The sequence below is a fragment of the Elephantulus edwardii genome, unplaced genomic scaffold (genome assembly GCF_000299155.1).
Source record: "Elephantulus edwardii isolate Elephantulus edwardi_28Jun2011 unplaced genomic scaffold, EleEdw1.0 scaffold00202, whole genome shotgun sequence".
NCBI lineage: Eukaryota > Metazoa > Chordata > Mammalia > Macroscelidea > Macroscelididae > Elephantulus > Elephantulus edwardii.
In genome coordinates, this window is record NW_006399952.1 from 3,410,610 (window position 1) to 3,420,435 (window position 9,826).

Genomic DNA, 9,826 nt, shown 5'->3' on the forward strand with positions numbered 1-9,826 from the left:
TGAAAACCCTATGTATAAAAAAATTAATAATAAATATAAAACATCTCATTGTTTTGACCTCCAACTAATAGTGAAACTGTATTATGCTGCTAATATTTAAATTTAAAAAGTGAAGGGCACATACTTTGAGCATGTTATCAGAAGGGATACTTGGGGAAAAAATCATGATTGGAAAAGTAGAGGATGGGCAGAACAGAGGAAGACCCTCAATCGGATGGATTGACATGGTGACTGTAACAATGAGCTTACGCACAGTAAAGTGTGAGGATGGCACAGGACTGGGCAGGGTTTTGTTCTGTGTACACAGGCCACCAGGAATTGGCGCTGACTTGATGGCAGCTAACACTGCTGTGTCCTGGGCACTGCTTTTGGTGGTGAGGAGAGAGACAGCAGTGGATACGGACAAAAATTACCTACCTCTTTGTGTGGGAAAAGGAGAGTGACAGAAGAAAAAAATAACGTTAATAAAGAAGTAAATAGTATGATAGGAAGTTATAAGTGTGGTGAAAAAAATAGAGCAGTTTGCCAGAATGTTTTCTCAAATGCTGAATTCCTAGGTGTATAGCATCTTCTTTCAGTAAAAAAATAAAACATTTATTTTGCAAGTTGAGGATCATTTAGATAACAAAGTGTAAGAATGTATAATTTCATACTGGAGCTGGGATTCTACTCTTTGGCGGTTAAATTTCCCAATCCTATTAAATCCATCATGGGTCAGTGGTTAAAAGCAGGTGACAAATGTGAGGAAAAGATGTATACTCCTGGAAGGACAATAATCAAACGGACATTGCTCTCTTTATGAAAACTACATTAATGAATCTCATGCTAGTGTTGCAAAGATAACAGATGCAGACAAAACAAATAAACAATGGACACTTCACCAAAGAAGACATTCAGATGACCAACAAGCACATGAAGAAATGTTCAAAATCCCTAGCTCTAAGAGAGATGCAAATTAAAACAACTATGAGATATCATCTCACCCCAGTCAGAATAGCAAAATTTAACAGAACAGCAAGCAACAAATGCTGGTAAGGTTGTGGAGAAACTGGAACCCTTATTCACTGTTGGTGGGAGTGTAAAATGGTGCAACCTCTGTGGAAGGCAGTATGGCGCTTTCTCAAAAAGTTGCAAATAGAGATACCATTTGAGCCAGCAATTCCACTACTGGGAATATACCCCAAAGAGACCATAACTGACATCCAAGAATATATGTGCACACCCATGTTTATTGCGGCTTTGTTCACAATAGCAAGGAGTTGGAAACAACTTAAGTGCCCATCAACAAACAAATGGACAGAGAAGCTGTGGTATACTCATACAATGGAATATTACGCTACATTGAAAAACAAGGAACTCATGCAATATTATTCAAAATGGGTGACCCTGGAGGACATTATGCTGAGTGAAGTATCTTAGTCACAAAAGGACAAATACTGCATGGTGCCACTGTTGTAAAACAGGACTGACATTGGGGTTGGGAGGAGTCTGAGAAAGATGGGTTCAATAATGTATACTGCATTGAAACAGATGAGGGAGCAAACTGTTTAAAAGGAATATGTGATTAGATATTTTTGTCATGACAGGAGTTTAGAGTGAAGGCTACATGGTGGAGTGGACCTGGGGGAGGGTTTGTAAAACAATGAAAGAATTTTTGTTTTACTTTTCCGAGAGGGTAGTGTACTAAGGGGGAGGATTGGGAGGGGAGAAAATTGCAACAGTGAATGAACGGAAATCCAAAGTGTCTGTAAATTTTTACTGAAATTAATAATAAACTAAAAAATAAAAACAAAACAAAACAAACAAAAAAATGGCTAGAACAATACATAGAAAGGGAACTAATGTCAATTGCCATGACACAGTCCATAAAGAAAATGTTCTACATCTTACTTTGGTGAGTAGCACTCAGATAGTAAAAGCTTGTAAGCAGTCACCTAAAGTAAACTGTGGATCTTTACTAGTCTGGAGCAAAGAAGATTTAAGAAAAGCAGAGATAGAGAAACAATCCAAAATGGACTACGTGAATCTCAACTTCCATGACATTTGAGACTGGAATTAGATAGCATCTACTTACCAACTCAGACCAAGCCAAAAGACATCACAGCAGAAGATCTTGCAAACAGTCAGGGGGAAATATGAAATAAAATTTAAAAACATAGAAAAAGCCAGCCTTATAAGTCCAGTAGAGACTTGCGGAATGGACCCCTGAGATTATTGCCCTTGATTACTCTTCAACAACCTCGAATAAAATCCACCTCCCTAGGCTCAACTTTCAGCCAAACAATTGGCTTATGAGGTGATCAGTAACACCAGGAAGCACTTATTACTCCTTATAGTAACTAACTACGTACCCATGGTGGACAGTGTTTGCTGGAGCATCCTGATTAAAACAAGCCTGGAAGCAGGGGTGGCCTCCACTTCCAAAATGTCTTGCCTCCAGAAACTCTATGAACAGTGCTCAGGCCTTTTATTCATAGGGTCACTGTAAGTCATCTATGACTTGATGGCACCTAACAACAATAACAACGACGACATAGAGAGAGCTACGTTGGCCTAGTGCACAGAAAGTTATGCTACCAGGCCGAAGATGGGTGATTCTAATCTGCAGCCCTAAGGCCTGGTTCAAATTATTTTTCTGACAAACATTCTTCCAAGTGGTGTAACACTGGTCTGTACAGAGGTAGCTCGTAGTTGCTGTGATGCTGAACACTGTGACACTGATGTGTCAAATGTGATAATGGTTACCCATGGTGGACAGTGCTTGCTGGAGCTTCCTGATTAAAACAAGCCTAGAAGCAGGAGTGGCATCCACTTTTGAAATGGCTTGCCTCCAGAAACTCTATGAACAGTGCTCAGGCCTTTTATTTATAGGGTCGCTATGAGTCATTTACGACTCAGCGGCATCTAACAACAACAAAAACAAGGTGAAAGAAAAAAGCAGCTTTAGCCCAAGGATAAATCCCAGAAGGCAACAAGTGTTAGGGTAGAAGGATTAATGGAAAGGAGAAATATAGGGATGAAGTATGAAGATGGGATTGCATTATGAGTATTGCCATTAATGTCATAAAATAAAATGTGTATGAAAGGTTGAATCAAAAACCCATTTATTAAAAAATTTTTAAAAAAAAAAACCCATTTATTTAGCAATTTTTTCACTCAAGTCACCATAGAAAAATACATTTTGGAGAGCACACAAGTTGAACCCACAAAGATCTGAGTCATTCGTTGTTCTATTACACAGTATTGCCTTGCATGGATGTATCCCAATGTGTCTAACAACCTTCCTCCCTCAGTCTTCAAGTTGTTTTTAATCTTCTCAGTACAAACAATGTAGTAACAAACAGCCTTGTATCCTCATGATTGGGCAAGTGTGTAGAAGCACCTCTGGATCAATCCGTAGAAGAAAAATTGCAGCGTCTGGAGGCATGTGTGCTTGCCATGTTCGTGGCTAATGCCAGATGACTCTATGTCAACATTTTATACCCGGGAAGGTTTAAAATAAAAAAACTCTATGCTTGCCTAGAAAGAAAATAATGATTATTAAGAGATCACCATGAGGATGGCATAGGATAGGGTACAGTGGTGATCTGTTGTATATAGGTCAGTATGAGTCATACTTCATTCAACAGCACCGAACAAAAACAACTAAATCTCTTTTTTAAAGCACATCAGATATATTTTTTGCTTTCAATTTTTTTATAGTTTTAATAGGGAGCTCTGGTGGTTAGGAGATAATAAGTAGCACTATCAACCCAAAGGCAGCCAGTTTGAATCCACTGTCTGCTCCATTAGAGAAAGATGGGAAATTTCCTTCCACGCAATTCACAACCTCTGAAAAACTCATTGGAGGGTCAGCTATGAATCAGTTCCAACTCCACAGCACACAACAACAAGAAGTTTTAAATTCCATAAACTATTTTCTTTTTAGTATACATTCTCAATTTTCTTTATTAAAATTGATATTTACTTTTCATTGGCAAAGTATTATAAACTTTCACTTAAATATATTTCATTATGTAAAAAAAGTTATATTCCATTATGTGGAAAAAGACTGTTTAAAAAATAGTATGTAAACTGTAATATAGATGTTACACATACTGCCAAGAAAGGTGAGAAAAGTATCCTAGGAGCTGACCTCTCACACAAAATAGTTCTCTTTTATGTCATTTTTATTTTCTCTATAACAGAACATCACTGTCAACTACAAGATTTTAATCAAGGAATGAGGAAAAAAATGGCAAAGTAACAAAGCTATAGAAACGGCCACTGTCAGGAGTATATTCTTTTGTGAGGCCCTCAGGTTGCAGCTCATCCCTCTCGGATGGAAGCCAGTAAGCTGGGCACCCAACTGCGAGAGTCAATTCGAAAAAGATAAATTGAAATAATTAAAACCAGACAGTCCCAGAACATTTAGACTTCCTGCTAACAGACAGACGACAGCCTTTAGGAAGGTCTCGACTTAATTCCTGTGCCAGAAACATACTCTTCTTCCTTTTTACTCGATGATTCAGCCCGTCTCTCCTACCCACTTCGTAGGTGGCTGGAGCAAATTCCTCCAGACTGTCTCTTAGAGCTCACCAAGTCTGTGGCTGGTCAGAAAGCATTTTCTGATGTAGAGATAAAAAGAATTTTAAGTCTGTAACTAAACTAGCATTCTCTAGGAATGGTGTACAGAAACTAGATCTCTAGGATTCCAATTATTATTGCTGGGGAAAGTGTCCCAGGATTAAATGTTTGTAAAACTCTGAGTTAATCAGCATTCTTTACTAGAGGCCTTCTCAGAGTATTTATCATGTTCTTCATCCACAGAAACATACACTCACAAAATATCTCAAAGCTCTAGGGCTCCATGGACCGAGCTTTGATTGGCACTCGCCTAGGCTCATGTGAAACCAATACCTCGACTACAAAGCTATCATCTGAAGAGAGCAAGAAAACACTATCTGGCTTAAGATCCGAAAAGGTGTGTTGCAGGAATGTATCCTATCTTCATATCTATTCAGTCTGTAGGTTGAACAAATAATTCAAGAAGCTGCATTATTATATGAAGAACAATGTGGTATCAGGATTAGAGGAAGGCTCATCAACAACTTTTATTATGCAGATGACACAACTTTGCTGAAAGTGAGGAAGACTTGAATCACTTGCTTCATAAGATCAAATACTACACAGCCTTCAATATGGGTTACATTTCAACACAAAGAAAACAGAAAGATCCTCACCACTAGACAGACTAACAGGCAACATTTAGCAAGATGGGGAAGAAAATGAAGTTGTCAATGATTTCATTTTACTTGGATGCACAATTAATATACATGATAACAGTAGTCAAGCAATCAAAAGATGTGTTGGATTGGAATAATCTGCTGTCAGTGTCCTTTCCAAAGTTCTAAAGAGCAACAGTGTCCGTTTGAAGAGTAAGATCCAAGCACAATTTTTTCAATTACTTTCTATGTATCTGAAAGTTGGACAGTGAATAAAGACAGCAGAAGAAAAAGTGAGCCTGTGAGGTGTAGTGTTGGAGAAAATGGCTAAATATTGCATGTTGTTGTTATGTGCCGTCGAATCGCTTGTGACTCATAGCGACCCTATGTACAACAGCCCTAAACTCTGCTCTGTCCTGTGCCAATCGCACTGTCTCTGACACTCCCATCCCAATTATCCCAGTCACTGAATCAATCCACCTCATAGAGGGCCTTCCCCTCCTGCGCCGTCCCTCCACCCTCCCAAGCATGATGTCCTTCTCCAAGGACCGGTCTCTCCTCACAACATGTCCAAAGTATGTCAGACGGAGCCTCAGAATCCTTGCCTCCAAGGATCCACCCGGTTTAACCCTTGGAGAGAGAGCAACAAGGGTCCTCCTTAGAGGCAAAGATATTGGCACTTTGCCTCCTATCCTTTGGGTATATTGTCAGGAGAGGGCAGTGACCTCTGACAAGATGGATTGACACAATGACTGTAACAATGAACGCAAGCATGTCAGAGATCGTGAATGTGACACAGAGAAGGCAAGGTCAGCTCATAGAATTGCTATGAATTATAAGTGGCTTGATGGCACACTAAAACAAAACAAGAAGAAGCCTAGGTAAAACAGAATTGTTGCTGTTGTGGTTAAGTACTGTTGAGTTGCAGGTGACTCATAGCGACCCTATGAAGGAGAGTCCTCGATGCTTGGGTGCCTTTCATCCTCTCTCCAGGTTCATAGGAAGTGGATGCCACTCCTCCTTCCAAGCTTGTTTTAATCGGGGAGCTCCACCCCACTCTCTGTCCGCATTGGGTAACCAGCCATTAATGCATTTGACACATCAGTGTCACAGTAAAACAGAATTAGGAAAGAGAAATTTTATCTAGCTCATAAAGTACATTCCTTACCAAAGGTAAATATAGTGACAATTAGAACCATCTATTTATTGTATTTCACATTATTCATGAAGTTCCATGAAGATCATTTCCAGTTACAGAGCACCTATTAGCCATAGTCCTAACATCTCATTGAATGAATCTTCATGATAACTCTGCAAAGAAGATATTTTTTTCTTTGTAATTTTCAACTTCCAGAAATTAGGAAATTGAGGATCAGAATTACTAAGCAATTCGATTTGATTCATTTGTTCAACAAGTGTTTATGAAATGCCTGCTAATTGCTATGGCTCTCCATTCACACCATAGATAGTCCTGATGACCTGAAGATTGGGGACCCGGACTCAAGAGTGAGCACTACTGGAAAATAAACAAAACCCACTGACACTCCCACCATATCTTTGGGAAGCATGTGACAAGATGTGATATGATAAGAGCATGGGCTTTAGAGTCTGAATCTCACAGAATCTCCATTTTTCCGTCTGAAAAATGGGGCTAGAGAGGATTTCCCCACAACAGAGGGATGTTGTTGTGAGTAAATGAGGTCATACATAGGACATGCTTTGCACCAGACTGGTACATAGACTCAGTAGAAGTCAACTGGCCCCATCAGTCAAGGCAGGAGAAATCCAAGTGTTCAGACTGTTAGAGAATATGCTTTAGTCTTACCAACCAAAATTGACAAAGGGAAGGATGAAGAGGAGAAAGAGAAGGAAGAAATAATACAACGAATATATTCAATGTCACTGGACTGTACGTATCAAGACTGTTGTGATGGCTGCTATTAGATTGTTAACTTTGGTCTGTGACTTGGACCCACTGGAGACCCCACAAGAGAAAGATGGGGAAAATACCTCCTGTAAAGATGTGTTGATGTTGTTGTCGTTATGTGCTGTCGAGTTGCCTGCGACTCATAGTGACCCTATGTACAACAGCCCTATCCCTGCTCTATTTCTGGTCAATCTTATTGCCTCCAACACGTCTATCCCTATTAACCCAGGCAATGAATCACTCCACCTCATTAAAGGTCTTCCTCTCCTCCATTGTCCCTCCACCCTCCCAAGCATGACCTCCCTTTCCAAAGACTGATCCTGCCTTGCAACCTGTCCAAAATATGTCAGATGACGCTTCAGAATCCTTGCCTCCAAGGAGCAGCCTGGTTTCACTCTCTCCAGGATGAACTTGTCTGTTCTGCTAGCAGTCCATGGTATATTCAATACTCTCCTCCAGCACCACAGCTCAAAAGCATCAATTCTCCTTCCATCATCCCTGTAAAGATTTACAGTCTGTAAACCCAGACGAGGATAATGATGAGTCAGAAACAACTCAACAACACTGAGTTTTTGGTTATATCTCCACTACCCTCAGAAGATAGGTAACTCTGGTGGACTAGTGGCAAGAAGCTGTGCTGCAATCCCAAAGGCACCCAGTTCAAGGCCACTAGTTGCTCCACAGGAGCAGGTTGGGTAATCTCCTCCCATGCAATTGTCTCTGAAAACCTATTGTAACTTTACTGTACACAATAACAATACAATAAAAAAAAGAGCTAGGTTTCAATCTGAATGTTTTTGGGGTGCAGGTGTTGCACAGTTAATTTTTGTGTAAAATAAGATTCCCCAAAAGGAGATCCCATCCCATCCCATCAGGACCAGAGAAGATATAAGGTCAGAGTGGCCTTCCCAAGGAGAGAACATTCTAGAGCCCACAGCTTACAAAAGGGCACATGAAATTATAAAGTTCAAGAAACATGATGTTAGAATTGGGAAATCCTGCCATGGGTTGCTTTATTCTTCTTTAAATGCTTTTCTGAACCTCCTTGACCAGGCAACCTCATGAAAGAATGAACGCCAGCAATGGTGGGAACTTTTAAATGGCTGTGTTTACACTGAGAAGACCACACGGGTCCTGGAGAGACTTTGCTGATACTGTTGCCTCCTGAGAATGACAGAAGAGCACTAAGCCACTTGAGGAAAACATTCTTGGGCCTGGAGAAGTGAGGATTGGTTTTTAACCCAACTCCAATCAAGACTCCAGATTTAATTTTATGAGAAACAAAAAGATAATGGAACATGTTAAATGATACTATAAAGATGCAAAAAATCCAAACCCACAGGTGAGGGTAACTCCATGGGAAAAATGGCCTGTTTCCTCAAGAAACAAATAAAAGGCAAATAAATAAATAAATAAAAATAAATAAATAAAACCAACAAATTAAAAAAAAAAGTAAAAGCCCTAAAAGGAGGGTCAGAGAGGGAAATGCAATATGTGCATCACAACAATATAAAGGTAGCACTTCACCAAAGAAGACATTCAGATAGTGAACAAACACATGAAGAAATGTTCACAATCCCTAGCTCTAAGAGAGATGCAAATCAAAACAACTATGAGCTATCATCTCACCCCAGTAGCAATAGCAAAATTTAACAGAACAGCAAACAACAAATGCTGGTGAGGCTGCAAAGAAACTGGAACCCTTATTCACTGTTGGTCAAAGAATAAAATGGTGCATCCACTATGGAAAGCGGTGTGGTGCTTTCTCAAAAAAAGTTGGAAATAGAAATACCATTTAACCCAGCAATTCCACTACTGGTAATATACCTTAAAGAAACCATAACTTCCACCCAAGCAGATATATGCACATCCATGTTTATTGCTGCTTTGTTCACAATAACAAGGAGTTGGAAACAACCCAAGTGCCCATCAACAAGAGAATGAATAGAGAATCTGTGGTATATTCACACATTGGATTATTATGCTGCACTGAAAAACAAGGAACTCATGAATTATTACATAAAATGGGTGACTCTAGAGGATGTTATGCTGAGTGAAATATCTCAGTAACAAAAGGATAAATGCCACATAATGCCACTTTTGTAAAGTGGGACTGACATCAAGGTTAGGCAGAAATAAAAAAGGGGATAAATAATGTAGACTGCATTGAAACAGATGAGGGAGAGAACTGTTTAAAAGGGATATATGATTAAGTATTGTTGTCATGATAAGAGTCCAGAATGAAAGTTGGACTGGGACGGGGGTGATTGTATAACAACGAAAGAATTTCTGCTTATTTTTCAAAGAGAAAAGCTAACTGGGGCAGAGGGGTGGGTGTGGAGGAAACTGTGCAACAATGAATGAATGGAAATCCAAAGTCTCTGTAAACTTTTATTAAAATTAATAAAAAAAGAAATGTAATATGTGGATCTTGTTTGAACCCTCCTAAAAAAACCTAACTCTTTAAAGGCTTTTTTAATTTTTTTTTTTACAGTTAGGGGAGAAATCGAACCCTAGATTGAATGATAATATTAGATGTGATAATCATGTCATGTTAGCTTCTATTAGAACACTTGTTGGTTAGAGGTTAATGTAGATGTATTTACAGGTGAAATGATACGTCATCTGACATTTGTTATTAAACTCTCTATCCAGCTCGAACACACACATAGAATTTGGGGCGGGGCTAACTCAC